This window comes from Heterocephalus glaber, unplaced genomic scaffold (genome assembly GCF_053883595.1).
Source record: "Heterocephalus glaber isolate CG9 unplaced genomic scaffold, H.glaber_assembly_v1.0 deba00001760, whole genome shotgun sequence".
Classification (NCBI taxonomy): domain Eukaryota; kingdom Metazoa; phylum Chordata; class Mammalia; order Rodentia; family Bathyergidae; genus Heterocephalus; species Heterocephalus glaber.
In genome coordinates, this window is record NW_028258457.1 from 1,452,254 (window position 1) to 1,476,995 (window position 24,742).

The 24,742-nt window shown below is 49.8% G+C and overlaps 1 long non-coding RNA gene across 2 annotated transcripts in view; it reads right to left on the reverse strand.

Annotated features, from left to right (window-relative positions):
* Positions 1-24,742, reverse strand: part of LOC110347203 (uncharacterized) — a 71,007-nt gene that overhangs the window by 29,609 nt on the left and 16,656 nt on the right. For both annotated transcript variants that reach the window (XR_015447466.1, XR_002391652.2), the window contains exon 2: positions 16,854-16,982. This is a non-coding gene — a long non-coding RNA (uncharacterized LOC110347203). The remainder of the gene's footprint in view (positions 1-16,853; positions 16,983-24,742) is intronic.

A 24,742-nucleotide genomic window follows, 5' to 3' on the forward strand; every position in this document is an offset into this window, starting at 1 on the left:
GGAGCCCACATAGTGGGGGTGCAGCCAGGACAGAAAAACAGGGAGGAAGTGTCTCCCTGGTGCATCCTAAGATGGTATGTGCAGTGGAGAAGGACAGAGCCACTGGAGGGGGGTGTCCTGTATTATTTGTCACTTTCTCACTTCTGGGACTCTGTGCCTGACACCAAGAACATAAAGGAGGAGAGGGTTATTTTGGTTTTTGTTTTCCATCCATAGTTGGGTGGTTCCAAGGCAGGAAGTCTTGGTGTAGGGATCTGGTGGAAGAAAGCTGCTCACCTCATGGCAGCCAGGAAGGGACAAATACCCTCCAGGTCAGCCCCAGTGACCCTTCTTTCTGTCTCACTTTCTAGGCTGAGAGACTGGTTTGAAAAGTATTGCTAACTTGTGAAGTTCTGTTTTATGCCTGGGAATTCTTTTTTTTTTTTTTTTTTTTTTCTTTTTGGTACCAGGGATTGAACTCAGGTCCTTGTGCTTGTGAGGCAGGTGGCAGAATCACTGAGCTAAATCCCCAGTCCCCCTTAACTCTCTTTTGAGGTGACATTACTGTATATGTTCTGACACCCTCTTTGGCCCTTTGACCCGCCTCTTCCAACCAGGCCCCTCCTCCTAACACCACATTTAGTTATAGCTTCCCATGATTCAGTCACCCTTCCAGGCCCCACCTGGAGCACACAAGACTTTGGGGAGACATCCAGATAGAAACCATAGCATCTGCCTTGCAGCCAGCTGATCATGTACTGAAACCATGAGCAAAAAGAAACCTTTCCTCCTTTACTCTGTGTATGTTGGATATTTGATCCCAGGGATGCAAACATAATACAGATAATTGGTGCCAGAGAACTGGGATCATTCCTGTGACTGTACCTGACCAAGTGGTTCAAAAGCCTTTGGCACCATTTTGTAGGAGGAGCTTGAAAAGCTTTGGAGACTTGGGCCAGAGAAGCCTCAGGCAAACCCTCAGGGGTGAGCAAAGCCAGCCCAAGGGAGAAGCCCTAAAGGCTGCAGCCTGGTTGGCCATGAGAGTGGGGCTGCCCAAGCCCTTTGGAGCTCACATCTCACCGCAACCTGCCCTGGGTGCTGAACATGGTGCTACAGGACTTAATGTTTGCCCTGCTGGATTTTGCCCTTTCTTTGATCCTATTCTATCCCCTATTCCTCCCTCTTGGATTGGGAATATTTGCCCAGTGCCATTGTACATTGAGGTTATGTAACTTGGTTTTGGAGTTTTGCAGAGGTTCACAGCTGAGAGTTTGCCTTGAGTCTCAGAGGAGACTTTGGACTTGAGCACCACTGGCACTGCTGAGACTTTGAAGAGGGGATTAGTGTGTTCTCAGTTGTATGCAGGAGTTATATCATGTTAGGTAGAATTATAAATCTGTTACTGTCTTTATTTGGAGATTAATATGGTTTAAGGAAATGCACTTGGAGATCCAAGGGGTGGACTGTGATGGTTAAGCTTAATTATCAGCTTGGCTGAATTAAGAGGTGATTGGCCATGTTGGAACTGTTACTAGTGGGTTACCAATGATATTCATCCCGAGGGTACTGTCAGGAGGCCCAGTAGGAGGTGGTCCCTGGGCTGGCACTTTCGGAGGGGTCTCTTTAGCAGGTCCTCCACCCTGTGCTCTGCTTCCCAGCCACCATGAAGTGAACCACACCACACCCTTCCTCCACGATGTTCCTGCCTTGAAGCCAGCTGGCCACAGATGGAAACCTCTGAAACCATGAGAAAAGTAAACCCCTCCTCCATTCAATTGTGTGTGCTGGATATTTGGTCCCAGTGACAAAAAGCTGACCAATACAATGTCTATTACTAATTCTGTCCCAGAAACTGACTCTACTACCTTAAATGGCAAAAGGGACTTAGCAGGTGGGATTCAATTAAGGATCTTCAGCCATAAGTAGTGGCGCACACCTGTAATACCAGCACTCTGGAGGCTGAAGCAGGAGGACTGTCATGAGTTGCAGGCCACCCCGGGCTATAAAGTGAGACCCTGTCTCAAAACAAAGGATCTTCAGATGAGGAGGTGATTCTGGATTATCTGTGGTCCCATTGACAAGGGGTGGAGTGTGATGGTTAAGTCCTTGAAAAAGGAAGTGGAGGGGCTGAGGATTTAGCTCAGTGGTTCTGGCACCTGCCTTGCAAGCACAAGGTCCTGAGTTCAATCCCTGGCACCAGAAAAAAAGAAAGAAAGAAAGAAAGAAAGAAAGAAAGAAAGAAAGAAAGAAAGAAAGGAAGTGGATGGTGAGAGAGGGCTCAGACAGTGCATCCAGAGGAGGACCTGGCTCTCTTCCCCCTTCCTGGTGCTGAGCTTGGAAGGAGGAGCCACCAGCCAAGGTACAGGTTGCCAGGGGAACCAGGGAACACAAAGCCAGCAAGGAAACAGTGACCTTGGTCCTGCAACTTCAAGGAGCTGAATTCTGCCACACCTGACATGGGACTTGTTCTGCCCATGCAGCCTCCAGGAAGGCACTCGGCCAGGTAACACATGTACCATACATCTGACATCTGGAACTTCAAGATAGTGTGTTAATGTTGTTTCCAATGCAACATGTGTGCTGGGTGTGTGGGTGCATGCCTATGATCTCATCACTCAGGAGGCTGAGGCAGGAGGATCACAAGTCCAAGCCCAGATTGGGAATTCAGTGAGACCGTGTTTCAAAATAAAAAAGGGCTGGGCATGGACCTCAGTGAGAAAGCCCTGGGTTCAATCCCCAGTACTGCAGGAAAAGTTTCCCAGTAGGGTCTCTTTGTTAAAATTGTACCTAGTGCCCCTGCCTGCCCTCCTGGTTTCATTGTTCTTTGTGCCTGCATCGCCACCTCATCTACCGCACACAGGGCTTTGGGGTCTGTGTGTCTCTCCTTCTGTGTGGATCTTTAAAGGACAGGCCTTCCTCTGGGAGACACAAAGTGTGGCGAGGGGAACAAATAATGTTCTTGCTTGCTGGAGCCTTTGTCTGGCACTTTTGTGCAGTGAGCAACCTGCACAACTGTTGTTGGCAGTCCTGAGCAGTCCTCTGTGAGCTAGAGAGCAGCCCCGCAGGCCAGAAACACTGCAAAGACCAAGGGGGGGGGGGATGCTTCTCTGTGCCCCAACACTAGCCCCAGGTGGGTGACACCAGAGCCCTCCCCCCAGGGCCTCCTGTGCTCGGGGCGAGGACCGTCCCCCTCCCAGTCCCTTCTCCTCCCCATGACGCCCCCACTGCCTTCTCCTCTCGGCCCCCTCGCCGTCTCCCCGGCGCCCAGGCTATTTTTATTTTCCCTTCTTATTAAATTTCCAACTTCTGCAAACACCAGGCCCTGCCTGGCCACCCCCTTCCCTCGGAGCGGATTTGATTCACTTGCGTTTTATTAACAGATTAAAAGAAAAAAAAAAAAGGAAGCAGCCCTCAGCCGCCCGGGGTTCAGGGGCCTAACTGCAGCCTGGGAGCGGGCCCCTCCTCCTCCTCCTCCCTCAGCCCGGGGCGCCCCCTTTCCTGCCCCAGTCGAGGGGGGTGGGGAAGGGGTTAGGGGATCCGGTGGCCCAGTCCCGGGTATGGGGGCGTCACGGGGTTTCAGGCCTCTGCTGTTCCCATCCAGCCACCACCCTAAGTGACACCAGGTGCCAAAGGCTTCAAGGAGAGTAGTAGCCTCAGAAAGGGGGCTGAGCCTGGGAGCCCGGAGCCCAAAACTGAGGGTGCCCCCCTCCTCTGCGGATGGCTGGGGTTCCCCGGCTCCTTCCAAAGCACGCGGTTTCTTCACGCCCCCCCTCCCCTCCCCAGTCTTTGTGGCAGTCGCCATGGCAACCAGGAACCCAGCTGTACTTTATTTCCCCATAGGGCGAGGGGGTGGGGATGGGGAAACCCAACCTTCCTCCCCTCCCCCTCCCCTCTTCCTCTTGCACTTCCCCTTCCTCCTCCCCAGTCCTGGGGTTATCCATGGGTCTAATTCTGCCCTGGGCCAGGCTCCCCCATCTCAGTTTCTGGGTCAGTCCTGAGTTTGGGGTAAGCCCTTCTTCTGGTCCCTAAGGCCAGTGCTAAATGTTCTGGCGCCCAGGAGAATCTTTTTCCATTTCTTTTTTCCTCCCTCTTCCTTTCTAGTCCCCTAATTAAGGTGGGTCAGTATGGTTGGTCAGGCTGGACACTGCACAATGGGGTCAAGCCAAGCTTCAAATTTCCATTTCTCCCTTGCTCAGGGTGCCCTACACACTCACCTCTGCCCTGCCTTCACTGACATCAACTCCCAGTTTGCTCTCGGGAGAGCCAATTATTCCAGAAAAAAAATTTCAGTCTTAATCACAGCCCCAACCCAGAGGAGGAAGTGACACCTTTTCTGGTGAGATCTTTGTGGGGGAGCATCCTGGGGATTGAACCTGGGGCCTTCACGCTGAGTTGTATCCCCAGACCCTTTTTATTTCTTTTTATTTATTTATTTATTTATTTATTTATTTATTTATGTATTTATTTATTGCTTGCTACCAGGGATTGAACTCAGGTCCTTGCGCTTGCGCAGCAGGTGGCAAAACCACTGAGCTAAATCCTCAGCCCTATTTCTTTATTTTTAGACAGGGTCTTGCAAAGTCACTAAGCTTCCTGGGATGGGCTGAAACTTGAGATCTTCCTGCCTCAGCCTCCCAGACTGCTGGGATGACAGGTGTGCACAGGGACTAGGGCTAGGGTGGGGAGATGGACATCTTAGGGTACTGGGGTGCTGGGGAGGGTAGAGGAGCAATGGTCAAGAGTCCCAGAGGAGTCAGGAGGTGGGTGACATGGTCGATGGAGCCCAGTCTACTGCCACCCTCTATATATAGGCTTTGCCGGGCCGCTGCGTGACTCCTCCCATCAGGGGCGAAGCCTGTCTCCACGATCCCGGGTACGGGGCAGGTTTACTGATTTGCTTTGGCCAATGGCATCACAGCAGAAGTGATGGGCTGTGTGTTTCAGCACAGTGCCCCATGCCTGGCCTTTGTCACTTGACCACGACCATGCAGGAGGAGGGATGAGCAATGCAAAAGACAACTCAGGGCTCTGCTTGGACAGTGTCCCACTTGACCAGCTGTACCAGCCCACTCGATCATCCCAATCTGAGGCCATTCTAGACCACCCTGCAGCCCACCATAGGCTGCCAAAAGCCTGGTGTAGACTTCGGAGGATAATTCATGTTGATTGTCCTCAGGCCCTAGATTTGGGTTGTTTGACAGGCAGCATCAGGGTCTGATTGGGTGGCCATGCCCCTTGCTAGCTGAGGTGCCCTCTCATTCCTTCACTCCTCCACATCCCTCTTCCCACTTCTGTTCAGCCCCTCCAACCTGGTTCCTACCCCAGGGCCTTTGCACCTGCAGTTCCCCTGCCTGGAACCCTTCCCCTAGGTCTCCATGGGAGCCCACACCCAGCCTGGCAGGCTCACATTGACCAAGCTTCCCAGAGGGCAGAGAGCCCTCTGCCAGCATGGCCCTTACCACCCGCCCTGTGGATATCACCATCCACAAGACCATAACAACATCGCATCTCAGTGGGCCCCTGTGCTTCCCAGCTGCACATCTGCATTCTCCTGGCCTGGCTGGAGCAGGAGCCACTGAGTACCAGGAAAGATTTGGAAGAGAACCTAAATTTAGAGCCGGCGTGGTGGCTCATGTCTGTCATCCCAGGACTCTGGGAAGCTGAGGCAGGAAGATTGTAAGTTCTAGCCCAGCCTGGGGAACTTAGCGAGGTCCTGTCTCAAAATAAAAAATAAAATAAAAAAGACTGGGGATGGAACCCAGTGCCAACACACTGGGTTCAATACCCAGTACCAAGTCAATCAAATTCCAATTCAGCAGCAGCACCCTGTTGGAACCAAAGCCACACTCAGGTTTTGTTGTTTAGGGAAAAGAAAATGGCATCATTTCCGCTTCTGGGGTCAAAGATGCCCAGCTCCAGCCTGCTCTGGCCACCTGTCCACTGGGCCCGCTATCCCCTCTATCCCAGGGCCCACAGCAGCAGCCCGCCTGTCCATAGGTATCGGCACGGCCCTTCTCTCTACGTTTTTTAAAATTCCAAACCTCCCCACAACTCAAACATTTCTCTTATTATCTTCTGCCGAGGGAAAAAAATTAATAACACAGCGCAATATAAAATACTAAATTAAAGGCATTTTGGAACCAGCAATTATTTCATAAGCTTCTCTTTTATTGCCGCGCTAATGTGCCTAATTGCTGTCTTAATGAGGACATTAATTTCTGGCTAATGTGATGTTATTATAGAAATTGCAGCCGATCTCTTCAAAACGGGAGCATGGAGAGAGCCGGCCCGTGAGGCAGGGGCTCCGGTCACCCTGGGGCTGGGAGTCAAAGGACAGGAGGGGACAGCGTGGGAGCCCAGGCCAGAGTGGGGGTCCTGGGGCCACGGAGCAGCAGCAAGGGAGGTAGGGGACCCTTGCTGGGCCTGGGCAGCCCCTGGAGGCCAATGTCACACGCCAGCTGTTGTCACGCTTGGGGACCCAGGATGATGAGGCGCTGAATCAGAGAGCATCGCAGTTGTAAACCTAGCACCAGCAGCAGGCACTGATGGAGCAGTTTACATCCTAAGCCTCCAGTCCCCCTGTGAAACAGAGACAGTGCTATGCCTGTCTCAGAGATGGGCAGACATGCAGTGCAGAGAGGCCGAGTGAGGTTAAGCCCACACAGCAGGCACAGGTGAGGAAGGGATATGAACTCATCCCATCTACCTTAACCCCTCAGCCAGCACCCTGGCACCATCAGTAATAATAACACAAACATGCAGGCCCAGCATGTGCTTAGCAGGTACTGGGTCCCAGATTCAATTTCCAGCACAAATATAAATAAATAAAATTTTATATATATGTATTTGTTTGTTTGAGACAGTGTCTTACTATATAACCCAGACTACACTCTAATTCATGGCATTCCTCCTGCCTCAGCCTCCCGAGTGCTGGGATGACAGGTGTACACGAACACACCTGGCTAAAAACACATATTGAGGGCTGATTCTGTGCCAGCCTGTGCCAAGCACCTCCCACACTTGTGTCTGGGTAGGCCCAAGTTGACAGGAGGGAAGGAAAGGTACATCCCAGTACCCCGAGACTGCATGGAGGACAGGAAGGCTGAAGGCTGGAGCTGGGGCAGCACCTCCTCCCCCACAGAACAGAAATCCATCCCAGGAACCTGACCAGGGAGGTTTCTTTGCTCTGAGTTACAGCAAGGAGCAGGTAAGTGTGATGGTCAGAGTGGGCACTTGAGGCGGATGGCCTGAGTTGGAATCCTACATCCCCCTGGGGAGTGGCTAATCCTCTGTGCCTCAGTTTCCTCTTCTATAGATTGGGGCTAACCATGGTACCTACCTCATAGGGCTGTTTCGAGAATTCAGAAGTTAAAAATAATCCATTTGTCTTCCAGCGTTTGGGAGCCTGAGGCAGAAGGATTGCACATTCTAGTCCTACCTAGACAATTTAGCAAGACCCTGTCTCAAAATTTTAGAAAAATATTTTTCTAAAAAGGGCTGGGAGCTGGGTATGGTGGTGTACTCCTGCAATCCCAGCACTCAGGAGACTGAGGCAGGTGGATTGCCATGAGTTCAAAGCCAGCCTGGGCTACACAGTGAGTTTAAGGCCAGCCTCAACTACATAGCAGTACCCTGTCTCAAAAAAACCAATAAGTAGGACCGAGGATTAACTCAGTGGCACTACTCCTGCCTCGCAAGTGGTGAGTTCGATCCCCAGTACAAAAATAAAGTAAATAAAGGGACTTTGAGAGGCTGAGGTAGAGTATTGAAAGCTTAAGCCCAGCCTAGACAACTTAGTGTTAGTGAGACTATCTCAGAATATAAAATAAAAAAAGGCCTGGGGATAGAGCTCAGAGTGAATGCTCCAAGTTTAATCCTCAGTACTACAAAACAAAACAAAATGGTTTTCTTTTATTTTTTTGGTACTGGGGATTGAACTTGGGACCTTTTGCTTGCGAGGCAAATGCTGGAACCACTGAGCTAAATCCCTGGCCCAACAAAATGGTTTTAAATCCCCAATGCCATGCACACACACACAAATAGAATTGTGTATTAGTCAGAATAAGGACAGGGGCAGCTGTAACAAACATCCCCCATTGCTGGCAATGGATGCACTGAATAAATGCTTCTTTCTCACCTGGTGGGCAGCTCTGCTGCTCCTAGAAACCTCGGCTCCCTCTATCTGTGGCTTTGTCTCTTCCTGTGCCTTACAGTCCAAGAGACCCTCTCTGTCCTGCCAGGAAAAGATGGGAGAAGGAACAAGGGGCGGGGTGGGGGGTGTTCAGGAAGGTGAGAGAGTTGCTTCTACAGGTTTCAGAGAAGTGGGAAGGTGAGGGTGAGGCTGTCCTGGGATCCTTGACACTATCTCTTCCTCTCCATGTACGCACCACCTTGTCAAGTGTACAGTGGGTATGGCTGTTTGCACTTGCCCAGTAAAAATCCATGAGCCACTTTTCAGCAAAGATCATCACAGTACTTTGTGAAACAGAGAAAACATACGCATCTCACTGCATTTTCTGTGGCTAGCACAGAATCCCAGACTGGGTGATTTATAAGGAGGTCTAGAGCCAGGCACAGTGACACATGCCTGTGATCCCAGCTACTGAGGAGGCTGAGGCAGGAGGATCACCAAGTTCAAGGCCAGCTTGGGAAACTTAGTAAGACCCTGTCTCAAAATAAAAACAAAAGGGCTAGAGACCTAGCTCAATGGTAGAGCACTTGCTAAGCATCCACAAGGCCGTGCCTGGGTTCTTTCCCCAGTGCTGAAAAACAGAAACAAAATACAGAAGCATCAAAGAAGCATAAAAGTCACCCTTACAAGCATATCTCTGAAGTCTTTCTGTGAGGCCCTGGAGGGCTTGAGAGTGCAGAGGACGGGAGTCACTGTCTCCCTCATGATCCTGTGATACTGAACACTGTGTTGCTGTTAGAGCTTGGATCCTGAATGTCCCCATGTGCCCATGAGCCGAAGACTTGGTCTGCAGCCTGGGATGCCATTGAGAGGTGGTGGAGCCTTTAAGAGACAGGGCCCAGGGGGAGGTTTTAGGTCATTGGGGGCATGGCCTTGAAGGGAGTGAGGCCCCACCCCTTCCCATTCCCTTCTCCCTTTACTTCCTGGCTGTGAGGTCATTTCTTTGTTTTTGTTTTTGCTGTGCTAGGGATGGGAGTCTCCCATGCTAAGTGTCTCCCATGCCAGGCAAGGGCTCACCACTGAGCTGCACCCTAGTCCATGATCTGAGTGGTTTTGCAACACCAAGACCTAACTTCCTACACCCCACCACAACCTCCAGAGGGCTAAAGCAATGGGCTCATCCAGCATGGATCGAAACCTCCCAAACTTCCAGCCTGAACAAATCTTTCCTCTTTTAAAAAAAACACTATTTTTTAAAATTTTGAGACTGGGTTCTTGCTAAGTCATTAAGTTGCCCAGGCTGGGCTAGAACTTGTGACCCTCCTTCCTCAGCCTCCCAGAGTGCTGGGATTACAGGAGTGTACTGCCATGTCCAGCTAAACCTTTTCTCTTTTCAAGTTGATTGTTCTGGGTGTTGGTTCCAGTCACGGGAAGCTGACCAACGGCTGGGTACCACTGAAGGCTGAATGGCTGCTCTACACCTCTAGGGCAGGAAGGAGGAGTCCAACTCTGTCCTCTCCTAGGCCTCAGTCCTCTCAGCTGGTAAGAGCAGGCAATGGGTCATGCAGATTAGAGAGACAGTTTGTTACGTTCTGCTGTCTCAGGATGGGTTTTCCAGAGAAAGAGAACAAACAGGACACATATTCTTCAATTAACAATGAGGTTGCATCTCAATATACACACTACATTGAAAATATAATTTGAAGTCATTTAAGGAGCTAAACATTAGAGCTCAGCCTCCTCTACTTAAATCTGCTCAGCCTATAATTGGGCCAGGCGTGGTGGTCTCCACCTGTCATCTCAGGTCCTTAGGAGGCTGAGGCAGGAAGATCCCAAGTTTGAGCCCAGCCCGGGGAACTCAACCACTTAGTGAGACCCTGTCTCAAAATAAAAAGTAGAAAAGGCTGAGAATGCAGGTCAGTGCAAAAGCCCTAGGTTTTCAAAAGAAAAGAAAAGAAAACAAAGACCAACCCATGCTTATGATAAAACCAAAGGGTCCCAAACCCAGCTGCTCCCCTGCCCGAGGCCAGTGCGCATGCGCTGCGGCGCGCCTGCCTTCTCCAGCGAGGTACACACCTCGAATGCCCACCTGGGTGCCTACGCCCAGCCAGCCTCACCCTGCTGTGACTGTGGTGCATAGCAACATGCGCCTCATGTGGGACCAGGACCAGTGTGAAGTTTCTCCCGGCTCCGTCCTGTGAACAGCAGGGACCCCTGAGCAATAGGTCTTAGGTGAGCAACGCCAATAATCCTTTGCTTTCTTTCCCTGCTTGCCTGCCTACTTGCTTCCTCCCTCCCCTCCCCTCCGTTCCTTCCTTCTTTTATACTAAGGATTGAACCCAGGGCCTCCACACTGAGCTACATCTCCAGCCCTTTTTTATTTTGAGACCAGGTCTCAAAAGCCACTAAGTTGCCCAAACTGGGCTAAAACTTGCAATCTTCCTGCCTCAGCCTCCCAGAGAGCTGGGATGACAGAAGTGCACCACCATGCCCTACTCAACTCTGTCTTCTCTGCTGCTCGGGGTGCTCCTAAAGAATGACCCTATTGGTAGGAATGGACTGGATGCTGGTCAGAGAAAAGCCCCCAGGGCATCTGCCAGGATGATTTATAAGTTTCCCGTGAGAGGGACACCTGGTCACAGGTTGGACAGTTAAGCACTAAGCCATCCACCAGGATAAAAAGTAGCCGTGAAGCTGGGCGTGGTGCTGCATGCCTGTCACCCCAGCTACTTGGAAGAGTGAGACAGGGAGGATTGAAAATTCAAGTCCAGCCCGGGCAATTTAGCGAGATCCTGTTTCAAAATAAAAAACAGAAAGCCTGAGGATGTAGCTCAGTGTGAAGGACCCGGGTTCAATCCCCAGTGGAGAGGGAGGAGGAGGAGGAAGGTGGTGGAGGAGGAGGAGAGGGGAGGGGATAAGGAGGGGGAAGCAGGGAAAGAGGAGGGGCCCATGAAATACACACTGTTCATACCCCGGGGAGCCCCGCCATGGCTGGGCCTGAATTTATAGCCCTGTACAGTGATCAACTTGAAGACTGAATCAGAAGGATGTACAACCACCTGCTAACTCACTTTGTCTCTGGGGCCAGCCCTCACCCCTTGAGAAAAGACGTCCCTATGGTTCCTGACTTTTGTCCCAACAGCCTAGCTACCCTAGCAGGGAAAAAGCTCCACCTGCACCAATTGCTGGCCTCAAACTCATGATCCTCCTGCTTCAGCCTCCCAAGGGCTGAAATTACAGGTGTGTGCCACCACACCCAGCTTTTTCTGTGTTTTTAAAATGATGCTTTGATATTTGAGGCCCTATGGATCCTGGAAACACCACACCTCCTACACAAGCTAATTCCCAGGGGCCTGCAAGTGACTGCCCTGTCCGATGCTCTGATACATACACCCCGACCTGCAGGTGCCCGGCTCCACAGGGACAGTTCCAGGACCCCAGGGCATGCATGAAACTTACCACATTTGGAGTCTTGTCCAGGTTCTTGATGTCCTGAACAAAGAGCTGAGCAGGTCACCCCAAGGAGCAGACAAGATCAAAGATTCATTTGAAAATGAAAGTACACTTCCCAAGGTGGGAGGGGTCAGTCAAAAGAGTTTGGTGCTGAAGGACCTTGTTCAATCTCCAGTACAGAAAGAGGGGTGTTTGGGGTGGGATTGAGGGATTGATCTGAGCAGTTTGGCTCACCAGTGAGCAGTTTGGCTCCATCCCTCCCTCAGAGAGTTTTTACCTTTCATGGCCCTCAGAGGAACTGTCATGGCGACCACACCCATGGAGGAGGAGTCAAATCTACATAGTCAATGACATGGTAATTAGGGTTGTGGAGGCCATGGGCTATGGAAGACCCTGGGTACATGCCTAGAGACTTACTGTGTCTAAGCTAAATCGCCCAGTTATTTCCTCCTTTTGTGTTTAGCCCTGGGGATCCTGGTCCTGGGCTAATATTTAACTCAGAAAGTGAATTAGGTCCAAAAGAGACTCTAAGTGGGCTGCTTCCTTAGTGATCTCAAAACCATGGATAGAAATCAACCCCTACATTCATGGAAAAGAAAGTTTTGTGTTATTATCTGTTTTTTTATTGTTTGTAAGAATCTTCTTGGTTTATGTTTTGTACTCTGAGTAACCACTTTGAAGATAACAACACACAGTGTATTTACTATTGTTATTCTCTTATTATTTGGTTATGAAATTTGGTTTTATTTTTTCATAAAAAAAGAATCAACCCCTCCATCTACTATATTTTTCCTATATCTACACAACTACAATAAATGTTCACCTTGAGCAGGGCATGGTGGTGCATGCCTATAATCCCAGCCCTCAGAAGGCTGAGGCACAATTGCACCAAGTTCAAGCCCACCCTGGACTACATAGCGAGATCCTGTCTCCAAAAAACAAAAGCAAACAACAACTACAAAAGCTAAAAACATTCACCTTTTCATTTACAAGGAGCATGTACAGTGTCCTGTGGTATATCACTACTCTTTCACTTTGAGACCATTCTTAAGTAAAATAAGGGTTCCTTCAAAGCAGTGATCTCATGACAGGTGATGTGACACCTGGCATTTTACTAAGTAACTGACAGGAGGGTAGCATATATGGGGTGGATACATGGGACAAATGAGTGATTCCCATCCGAGCATGTTGGCAAATGCCTATAATCCCAGCATTCAGGAGACTGAGCCAGGAGAATCGGTGGGAGTTCAAGGCCAGCCTGGGATACATAGTACAAGGTCAGCTTGAACTACATAGCAAGACCTTGCCTCAAAAAAGCAAACAAACAAAAATGATTCCATCCTGAGTGGGATGTCACAGGACAGCAGGAGATTTCATCACTCTTAAGCATAGGGTGCAATTTAATAGGGTGAATTGTTTCTTTCTGGACTTTTCTGTTTAACATTTCTGGACAGTAGTAGATTGTGGGTATGTGAAACCACAGAAAGCAAAACCATAGGGGGAGCATCTGTATCTCCTATCAAACACCAAGTAAAAATTTCCCCTGCCGTAAAACACCTAAGGGTCACCGGTGGGACAATTGGAGACCACTCCTTATAACCAGGACCCACTCAAGTGATCCAAACTATCCCATCCAAAACCTACCCAAAGTTCCAGAATAACCCACAATAACCCCATAAAGTCTCTGGGCCATGTCTTCCACCTCTTCCTGTCCCTCGATCAACCCCAGTACTTCCCTACACAATTTGTAGGAATCTGTGAGCATAAACGTCATCCTGCATGACCATCTTGTCCAGATCTGCACGTCTTCCCACACAATATTAAACAATTAAACAAGTCACATATATATATATATACACACACACACACATACACACACACACACACACACACACACACACATATATATATATATTTTTTGGTACCAGGGACCTTGCAATTGCACGGCAGGCAGCAGCACCACTGAGCTCAATCCCCAGTCTTACAGGTATATTTTTTAAATGGTACTGGGCTTAGAACTCAGGGCCTTCACACTGAGCTACATCCCTAACCCTTTTAAAATTTTTACTTTGAGGCAGGATGTCACTAAGTTGCTATGTTGCCTAAACTGGGCTTGAATTCGAAATCCTCCTGCCTCAGTCTCCCACAGTGCTGTGATTACAGCCATGAACCACCACATCTGGATCCAGGTGCATTTTTATGGAGTGCTCTACTTTGACTAAAGTGGTTTGTTTTTTTTTGTACCAGGGATCGAACCCAGGTCCTTGAGCTTATGCAGCAGGCAGTGAAACCACTGAGCTAAATCCCCAGCCCCCCAAAAGTGGTTTTGAGGTAGATCCTTAAAGGAAAATTGTAGAACAAGAGAGAAATGCTAAAGAGTCCCAGCTATCAGAATTCCTAGCCCAAGGCTCAGAGTAGAGTGATGAGTGAGGGAGAAGGTACATTAACACTGAACATATGAAGTTTGGCCTTAACCTGCCACTTTCCTCTTGTTCCTCCCTTCTTGGCCCTATTCATCATACTAGAGTAAATCCTAGATTTCAGCATTCTTTTTTAGGACAGGAATGAAGGAGCTGGCTCAGCACTTAAGTATAAGCCTGGAGGTGAGGGCTGGTCCTGCATTAGTCAGACACAAGCCTTGATGCTGTATCAAAGAGGCCAGGGAAGAGGCTATAACAAGAGAAAACTCTATTTCTAGCTTATATAGGTATCTAGACAATAATGATCTAAGGACTAGTGGGACAGTTCCATCATCTGTGTCACCTGTGGATTCACTCTGAAATTCCCCAAGGCACCCCTAATCTGGGTACGTGAACCTACGGCCATACCACCCTGAATGGACCTGATCTCGTCTAATCTGGGAACACGAGAAAGCGGAAGAAGGCAAATATTTCCTTAGAAGGTCATACCACCAAGTCTCATGCATTACTTATGTGCACATCCCATTGGCCAGAATGTAGTCATGTGGCCACACTTAGCTGCAAGGGAGACTGGGATATGTAGTCTTTTACAGGGCAGTCAAGCACCCAGATGAAACTCAGGGGACTATAATTCTAAAAGGAAGAAAGGAGATGTCAGGGGCAGTTAGTACTGCACCCTGCAGGCTGGATCTATTCTATCTGGGAGTGGGCCCTGCCCATCTGGGACCATTGGCCCCTCTAGATGGACAGAATCAGCCCCCACTTTGTTACCCCACACCCTCTCTCCATGCACACATGGATCCTGTAATCACTTTATATACTTTATTTATTTGCAATAATGTATTTAAATTTTAATTAATTAAAAATTTAATTTCTGTTTATTTAAAAATCATTTAAAATCATTTATTCATTTACAATATTTATTTATTTATTTATCAGCACTAATAACACAGATAAAGTACATGGTATTTACCAGGTACTCAGGAAATATGGCGACCACAAAGTCACAGTCTCACCAAACCTGTTTCTTGTACCTGTACACACAGAAAGACTACATTTCCCAGCTTCCCTTATGCCTGGCCAGGATCACGTGACTATGTTCTAATCAATAGGACGCAAAGGAAGTGATTATTCCACTTCCAGGTCCAGAAACCGCTTCTATCAGATCCTCCCTCTTCCATTATCAGGCAGTCTGCCACTCAGAAGCCTCTAGGATACAAGATATGATGCTGAACCTCTAGGGGTGGATGGTCCCTTTGTTCCTCTATATCCTCACTGGAGTAGAGCGCAGTGTAGAGTGCTTACCTAGCATGCAGGAAGTCCTGATTTCATACCCAGGACCAGAAAAAAAAATGATAATAAAACCAGCCTAATATGGTTACTTTGAGAATTCAATTAAATGAATTAATGTTAGAAAAGCACTTAGAGATTCCTCAAAGGAAGTTGAGGGTTATGTGCATATTAAATATAAGGGGTTTTTGGTCGATTGGTTTTATTTTTGGAGTGCTGGGGATGGAACCCAGAGCTTTGTGCATGCTATGCAGGTATTTCACCACAAGCTACACTCTCAGCCGTTAAAAAAAAAAAAGTATATATATATATATATATATATATATATATATATAAACCACTTAGCTGAGTCCCCGGCCCCTTAAATATATTTTTGAATGTATAGGTTAAAGAACAGAAAACCATCCACCTGCAACCCATGTTAAAAAACTGAACATGCTGCATCGAAAGTGCAAGGTCCTGAGTTTGATCCCCAGTACAAAAAAAAAAAGAAACTGAACATGACAGGTACCTAGACATGGCTGAAGTGAACACCTGCATCACACAGATTTGTCATTATTCAGTTATGATAAATGCCATGGCAGAAAAGGATAGGGGCTATGACAATAATGAGGGGAACCTAATTTAGGTTTGGAGGGAGGTCAGGAATAGTGTCTTCAAAATACAGCGCTTGAGGGCCAGAGGTTTAGCTCAGTGGTGCCACCACCTGCCTCACAAGGGCAAGGTCCCAAGTTCCATCCCCAGAACCCAAAAAAAAAAAAAATACAGCGCTTGAGCCAGGTGTGGTGGCAGATGGTTGTAATCCCAGCATTCAGGAGGCTGAGGCAGGAGGATTGCAAGTTTGACCCTAGTCTGAGCAACTTAGCAAGATCCTGTTTCAAAAAACAAATAATGGGGCCGGGGATTTAGCTCAGTGGTTCCACCGCCTGCTTTGCAAGCACAAGGTCACGAGTTCAATCCCCAGTACCCAAAAAAAAAAAAAAAAAGACAAGGAGAGTGCTCAGTTCCTCTTGTGACATGATTCCCTGAGCCTCTTTGGGACTCCACAGAGTCCCTACCAGCAGGAAAACACTCACCTCATGGAGCTACCCCAGATCTAGAACTTTCTAGCTTTCAGAAACACGAGTAAACCTCTTTTCCTTATAAAGTACCCAGTCTATGGCATTCAGTTACAGTATCAAAAAATGGACTAAGACCGTGGAAGATGTCCAAGTGCCCAAGAGAGTGGAATTAACATTAATTATAGTGTAGTTTAGTTGGACCATAACATGCAGCAAGGAAAAGGGCAGGCCACTGCTAGGCATGACAACATGGACTGCTCCAGCACAATAGCAGAAGAAAGAAACCAATTGAGAGCACAGCAGATAGTTCAGTGCTGTCTGTGAAGTTGTTAACAGGCAGAACAATTCTGTGGTGATAGAAATTGGGATTGTGGCTACCCTGGGGAGTGGGGGTGGAAGAGAGCACAGCAGGGGTTCCATGGGGCTGAGGACACCCTGTTCTTGGCCTGGTGCTAGAAACACAGTATGCAAGGTCAGCCCTGCAGCACTGTGACAGAAGACCTGATACAAACAACTTACACAGAGGGAAGGGTTGCTTTGGCTCATGGCTTCAGAGGATCCCAGCCGTAGGTGTCTTTGGGGCCTGTGGTGAGGCAGAATGTGGTGGTGGCAGCATGTGGCAGAGGACACTGCTCACCTCAGGGAAACCTGAGGACAGAAAGACAAACTAAGCCGCCAGGGTCCCAGGAACCCCCTCCAGCCATGCCCCCCCACCTCACTTCCGCCCATTAGGCCCCACCTCTTAAAGGTTCCATCACCTCCCAATAGCACCCCTGGGTCGGGTCCAAGCCTTGAACACAGGTCTTTTGGGGAGACTTATCCAAACCATAGCACATGGGACTACATTTTGTGAAAATCACTGATCTGTCTTTGTGATACACACTTTGCTGTACATTTTTCATGTTCCAGTAGAAAGATTTTATTTTCATTACTGGGAATTTAAACCAAGGCCTTCACACCAGGCTACATCCCCAGCCCTTTAAAAAACATTTTCTTTTAAATTTTGAGACAGGATTTTACTAAGTCATTAAGTTGCCCAGGCTGAGCTCAAACTTGCGATCCTCCTGCCTCAGCCCCCTAGAGTGCTGGGATTATAGGCATGCACCACCCCCACCTGGCTCTAATAAACAGATTTTTATTTCATTTATTTATTTATTTTGGGGGGGTACCAGGGATCAAACTCACAAACTTGCTCTTGCAAGGAAGGTGTGGTGCTACTGAGCTAAATCCCCGGCCCCTAAACAGATTTTTAAAGGTTAAAAAAAGCCAACCATATCCCTGGACACTCCAAAGAGAGGTAGGTGGGGATGCCTCCATTTCCCACTGAAGCCAGAGGGGAAGGATCGCCAGGTGGGAGCAGAGGTTTGGCGGGGCTGCTCACCCCTCCTGGTTCACCCTGGCTGCTCAGTTTGTCTTGCTGTCTTCTGGTTGCCCTGGGGTGAGCAGTGTCCTCTGCTACCACAAAACCAAACAACAAGAAAAAAAAAGAGCCAGTTTCCACACAACTCGCTGCAGCCGTGGACACAAGATAAGCAGGATGGGGCATGGCAAGGATGCTTTTCCACTCAGCTTAGGGTCCATCATGCCAGCTCCTGAACCAGGACTGAACAAGACTCACTTCCTGGTCTCTATGTAGCTCATTCATTGCAGGTGAAAAGCCACAAGTACTGTAAATCTACTCAACAAAATAAGAAAATGCCCTTGGGGTGCCAGGGGACTTCGTCTCTGGGTGAGTCCTGAAGAGTTTTGCAGAGTTTTTCAGGATGAATAGGAGTTTTCCACTGGGAGTGAGAGGGCAGGCTAGGAAGATGGAAAAAGTAAAGGCTTGGGAGTTCAGGAAGAATAGATCAGGTTCTTAGAACTGTAACTTCCTTGGTGCAGAGGATGCAAACAAGACAAATGCAGCCCACGGATATACTTTGTTTGAGAAATATTTGGGTTGATGAGGGACATTTAAATAGTTCATGATTTTGTACAAAAGTCTACTGCCAGTTGGGTGTGATGGCAAACATCTGTCATCCCAGCTTTCTGGGAAGCTGAGGCAGGAGGATCCCAAGTGTGAGCCTAGCCTGTACAACTTAGCAAGATCCTGTCTCAAAATAAAAAGTAAAAAAAGGATAGGGCCGGGGATTTAGCTCAGTGGTTCCGGCACCTGCCTCACAAGCGCAAGGTCCCGAGTTTGATCCCCGGGACCAAAAAAAAAAAGGCTGAGGATACGGCTCAGTGTGATAGCCTTAGGTTCCACCCTCGGTGCCAAAAAAAAAAGGTCCAGTGTCCTGGTTTGGGTGCTGGTTTGGGGGCCCCTAGACACCTGTGGATGAAGGTCCATAAAGTGGCCCCGTTGGAGGAGGCAGGGCCTCAGAGGAAGTGAGGTCATGGAGGCGGGGCCTTCAGTCCTCTCCTCCGCTCCAGAATGAGGGTGCAGCTTCTCTGTCTCCTCCATGGCCCCCATCCAGGGGCTCCTCCCTGGAACAGCACAGAAGCCTCTGACCCTGAGTTGAATGAACCTTTTGTCTTTATAAGTTAGCAACCTTCAGTATTCTATTATAGCAACATGAAGCTGACAAATATATGCAGATCTCTGGCTTTTCTAGAAAAATTAAAAAAATCTGGATTTTTTTTTTTTTTTGAGACAGAATCTTGCTATACAGTTCAGGCTGCACTTGAACTTGCTGTGTAATCCCGGCTGGCCTTGAACTCACAGCAATCCTCTTACCTCGGCCTCCCCAGTGCTGGGATGACAGGCATGCACCACTACGCCCGGCTAGAAAATTTGGTAACCTTGAGCTTGCATCTCTGCAGGTGAAGTTGACCAGCAGGTGACAGACATGCTCTTCTCAGTGTGCCCCATTCCTTGCTGTCCCCTGTTGCCTCCCAGCACTGTGACCAAGGGTTGGTGACCTTCACCACCAAGCCCAGCACCTTCACTAGTCTTAAACACAGCCAGACCCAGCTCTGTTCCCGTCTCTGTCTAAAAAGAGAAAAACGTGAGAAGCCCTGGAGGACGCCATGTGTCCCTGTCCCTGCCTTGCCCTTTGTCATTCCTGCCCTTGGTCTCTAAAGACGCTTGAATCTGTGACCTTGATGTGGCATGGGGACCTACAGTTGAGGCACGGTAGCTTCCTGTGACAGCTCAGAAGTGTGGCCTCTGTGATCCGGGCTACAAGGAGCAATTAGCATTGTTCAACTGATAGTTTATGGCAAGAGCTGGAGAGGTCCAACCCCTCTCCCAGGGCCTGGCATTCCCCCACCCCCACCCCGCGGTCGAGGTGCTCTGTCCTGACAGAAATGGTGACACTGTGCCATCACCCCACGGACAGCCACCCGCCCCCCCAGCATCTCCGGTCATGGCTAAGCCCTTGCCCTCCCTCCTGGCCTCAGCCTCGGTGGATGCTGGGGACCTCGGTGCAGGGGGAGAGCAGGGGACATCAACTGGACTGGCCCCTGGGGGAAAGGCTCAAAGGCCCTTCTCTCTCTGTCTCTCCCTCTGCCCCACCTGCTGACACAAGGAGAGCAGCCTTGCACCGGCATCTGCCCCCTGAAGCAAAGTTCCTCATTGTCACAGCCCTGGAAGCAATGGAGCTAAGAAAACCTGGGAGCTAAGAGCCGGGGATTTAGCTCAGTGGTGCCATTAACTGTCTCACAAGCACAAGGTCCTGAGTTTGGTTCCTGGTACCACAAAAAACTGGGAGATAAAATAAATCCTTCCTTCCCTCCTTCCTTCCTATAATAGAGATGGAACCCAGGGCCTTCACACTGAGCTCCTCCCCAAACCCTTTATATATTTTGAGACAAGTTCTTACTAAGTCACTGTGTTGCCCAGGCTGGGCTCAAACTTGGGCTCCTCCTCCCTCTGCCTCCCAGAGGGCTGAGATGACAAGTATATCTCACCATACCCAGCTGAGTTTTCTCTTTAAGTATTTTGTCACAGTATGGAAAGCTGGCTAACACACACATGTGCTCGTCAATCAATGGTGGGGTTACAGCCCAGGAAACCCACCACAAAGGTGAGAAATTGTAGGTCAAATCACTGAGTCCAAAATTAGGGTACACACACACACAGGGACACATACCCACGTACAAGTTAGAAGCCTCCAGTATTCCATTACAGCAACAGGAAGCTTACTAGCACAGTGGTGCCTAAGTTTATCAACTTAATTTGTTTTATGATATTGAGGAAGATGGCTGCATCTGTGTGCAAGAAAGATGGCCATGTTTGTGTTTGTCACTCAATGTAGAGTTTGCAAACGGAAGCAAATTTTTGTCAAATGCTTTTGTTTGCAAACAGACGCGTTCATGAACCAAAGCAAATAAAAATCAGACATGCTGGTTTTATTTTATTTATGTATGTATTTATTTATTTGGGGTAGGTTTTTTTTTTTTTTTTTGGTACCTGGGATTGAACTCAGGTCCTTGCGCTTGAGGGGCAGGCGGTGGAACCACTGAGCTAAATCCCTGGCCCTTTTTTTTTTTTTTTTGAGACAGGATATTGCTATGTAGTCTAGGCTGGCCTCAAACTCACAGTGATCCTCCTGCCTCAGCCTCCTGAGTGTTGGGATGACAGCCGTGTACCACCAGGCCCAGCAGACATGTGGGTTTTATAATACTGTATGCCCACAAGTTCTTTGACACTTTTCCTTTCTGGACATAGCTGGGCTGTAGAGGCCAAGGTGGAATTTAGGGAGGCCAGCGTGGGGCAGGAGCCTGAGAGGATTGGAAGTGAGTGTTGGAGGCATGGTTGCCCATGCTCATAGTCCCAGGGACTCAGGAGGCTGAGGCAGGAGAACCGCAAGTTTAAGGCCAGCCTGGACCACTGAGAGCCTGTTTCAAAATAAAAAGGGCTGGAGGTGTAGCTGAGTGACAGACTGCTCCCGGGTTTAATCCCCAGTACCCAACTTTTAAAAAGGGGTTATTTCATGCACGGGTTTGCAGGTAGGGAAGTACGAGGCCAGGGGCTGCCCTGACAAGGACCCCTGTGCATTGTCCGAGGGTGGGAGCACCAGCGCATCCCCGAGGACTGAGGCCCCTGACCCAATCACTTTATTGATGGGGGTGGGTACTGGGGATGGAACCCAGGGCCTTTGCACTGAGCTGTATCCCCAGCTCATTTTTTATTTTGATTTTGATACAGGGTCTTACTAACTCACGCAGGCTGGGTTTGAACATGCAATCCTCCTGCCTCAGCCTCCAAGAGGGCTGGGATGACAGGCCTGTGGCATCATACCTGGCCCAATCTCTTCTTAAAGGCATTGCCTCTTACTACAGTTCCAATGACAACTACATCCCAGCTTGAGTTCCCCAGGGGACAGACCACCTTTCAACCTTCGAGTGCCAGAGGCAGAGTCTGCAGTGAGGTCATTTGCTGGGGCAGGGACTCTGGAGACAAAGCAGTCAGTGAGTTCAGTTGGGTCCGCCCCTCCTGACCTCACAAGGAGCTCTGAGTGTGACTTGCCTCTAGGATTGCTTCAACTTGAGGGAGGAGGGCTGGGCTTCTGGCCCCCAACCTGAGCAGCCCCCCAGTGTCTGCAGAGCCTAGGTGCTGTGGTTTGCAAATGGCTCATCCCCCAGGAGTTCATGTGGTACAGTGAGAGGTGGTGGGCCCTTGAAGAGTACGAGCCTAGGGCTGGGGATTTAGCTCAGTGGTGCTGCTCCTGCCTTGCAAGCGCAAGGTGCTGAGTTTGATTCCCGGTACCAAAGGGGGGAAAAAAAAAACTTAGTGGGGACAGGAACAAAGCCTAGGCTGTACTGGCCAGTTCTGTCTGGTACCAGGATGCAGCCTTCCCAACACATTCTAGAGTCATTCTTTTTTTTTTTTTTTTTTTTTTTTGGTACCAGGGATCAAACTTGGGTCCTTGTGCTTGCGCAGCAGGCGGCGAAACCACTGAGCTAAATCCCTGGCCCTAGAGTCATTCTTAAGAAGTACACACGCACTGGGCGTGCAGGTGTGCATCTGTCATCCCAGTGCTCCGGGAGGTTAAACCAGGAGGATCGCAAGCTCAAGACCAGCCTGGGCAATGTAGCAAGAACCTGTCTCAAAAAATAAAAAAGGATTGGGGATGTACTGGGGTTCAATCCCCAGTACAATAACACACACACACACACACACACACACAAAACCTTGAGAAAAGAGAGAAAACTAGGTCCTTACAAGGTCTCCTAGAACTCTGTCATGCAGGATGGGGCCACTAACCTGGGTGCCATGATGGCTGTCACCCATGGACAGCTGGGACTAGGCTTGGCCTTGATTACCATCATATTTTTATTTAACAAACACATGCATCCCTTCCGCCTTGCCACATGAAACAGTTGGTTCATAACAATGCACAAACGGCCCTTGCTTCCCCGGCTCTGACTTCTGTCTCCAGGGAGCTCCCCCTGGCTGACCGAGCCCCTCATCTGCCTCTGCCAGTCACCCCCATCCATCTCAGCTGGCGCCCCCAGCTCCCTGCCTCTGCCTGCAAATCCTTCCCGCTCTTAATTGATTCTTAATCTGCAGCCCTTGGCAGCACAGCTGAGGAGCCAGGCAGAAATCATTGCCTTCAGTGCCGTCCAGGGTGTGGGGCATCTGGGGGAGCCCTGGCCCGTTTTCTCACAGTCCTCTGCAGCCACCTGGCTCTGTTCTCCTCTGCCCACCCTGCTGTGGTGCCCTCCTCGCTCCAGGGCCTTGGGAGACACCATGGCAGGAAGCAAGGCCCTGTGGGGACCACACCTTCAGGGCCCCAGGGGACACAGGGGCAGCTACTGCTCCCATTTCAGGCCCCTTCATCCCACACCCCACTCTCACTGAGGGGACTGCTCTGGGCAATGTGGTCACTTCTGGGGACTGTGGCTGTCACACATTAGGGACTAGCCTGAGGTGCATCCCACCCTGAAGGGGATCCGATCCCCGAGGTCCCCAGTCCCATGCCCTGATGCCCTTCTGTGGCATCCACCTCCAGCCTCCCACTGGGGTGTGGCGGAATGGGCTAGGAGCTGGGACCTAGACACATTTTAAGCCCCCCTCCCCTGTGGCTCTTGTGTGCAGCCAGGATGGGGACCACTGGGGCGGAGGGCAGAGAGCATCTGGTACCCTGCACTCCACCCCACCTCCCCTTCCGTGGGCACAGGAGGGAACAATGTGCCATGGACATAGATCCTCATCCTCCTCGTGGCAGCCCCTCAGCCCTGGGTAGTGCCATGTACAGGCGCTCGGGGGGGCCTGAGGTGGCCAGGTGGCCAGGCCCTCCCTGTTGCTCCAGAGCCAGAGTGAGTCAGGGCAGGGTCCCCACAACTGTGAATTGTTCAGAGGAAACCAGGAGGAAAGAGAGAGGAAGCCACTTTGACCATGGGGCAGGGCCAGGGGGCAACAGGAGGGAGGCCCGAGGTCAGGGTGGGTGGTGTGCAGGTCAAAGGGGTCCCTGCTGCAGAACACACATGCATCCATGCACACCCCTACAGCCAGTGCCCACACTACCCATCCACAGGCTTACACACAGGAAGTCGTGCACATGCAACACACACTCATGCATGCACACACTCTCGTACGCATGTGTCCAGGCACACTCACACACTTTGACACACTCTGTGCATACAGACATTGCTCCACAAAGACACACATGCAAATACACGCTCATACCTGCTCACACATTTGCACAATCATGTGTGGTTACCCACACACACCTGCACAGAGTCTCGCTCCCTCTCACAGGCAGGCTGCAAACCCCATGGCCTCCCTGCCTTCATCCCCTCCCTCCACCAAGGCTGCCCTAAGCTCTGTAAATGTCACCAGCACTGCATGCTCAGGCCAGGCAAGAGGGGGAGGTGGGCCCAGCTCTGCAGCTCACCGAGCCTGAGATGCCCCGCCTGAGTCAGGGGAGGACCACACTCCTGACCCCAGTCCCCAAGGCCAGCACCCCACTGGCTCTGGGCCAGGCAGAGCACAGGAGTGTCCCCAATGGAAGGACGGGAGACCAGGGCACTGTGGGCCTTTTCAATGGCTCATTTGCTATTTGTGCTGCATATTAGATCTGGCACCTCCTTCTTGGACACAGGGGGACCATGGTGACCAAGATAAAAAGCCCTGCCCACTTTGGGGTGCATCTGAGGCAGAACTTGAGCTCAGTGTGCAGGAGGCCCTAGGCTTCATCCACAGCACCTGCCCCAAAGTCCTCGCCAGGGTGTGGTGCTGCAGTCCGTCCTCTCCAGCACCCGGGGAGACTGAGGCAAAAGGATCTCAAGGTAGAGCTCAGCCCAGACAATTTACTGGCTTAATGAGACTCTGTCTCAAAATAAAAAATAAAAAGGGCTGGGCCGGGGATTTAGCTCAGTGGTTTCGCCACCTGCTGCGCAAGCGCAAGGACTCGAGTTCAATCCCTGGAACCAAAAAAAATAAAAAATAAAAAAATAAAAAGGGCTGACGATGTAGCTCA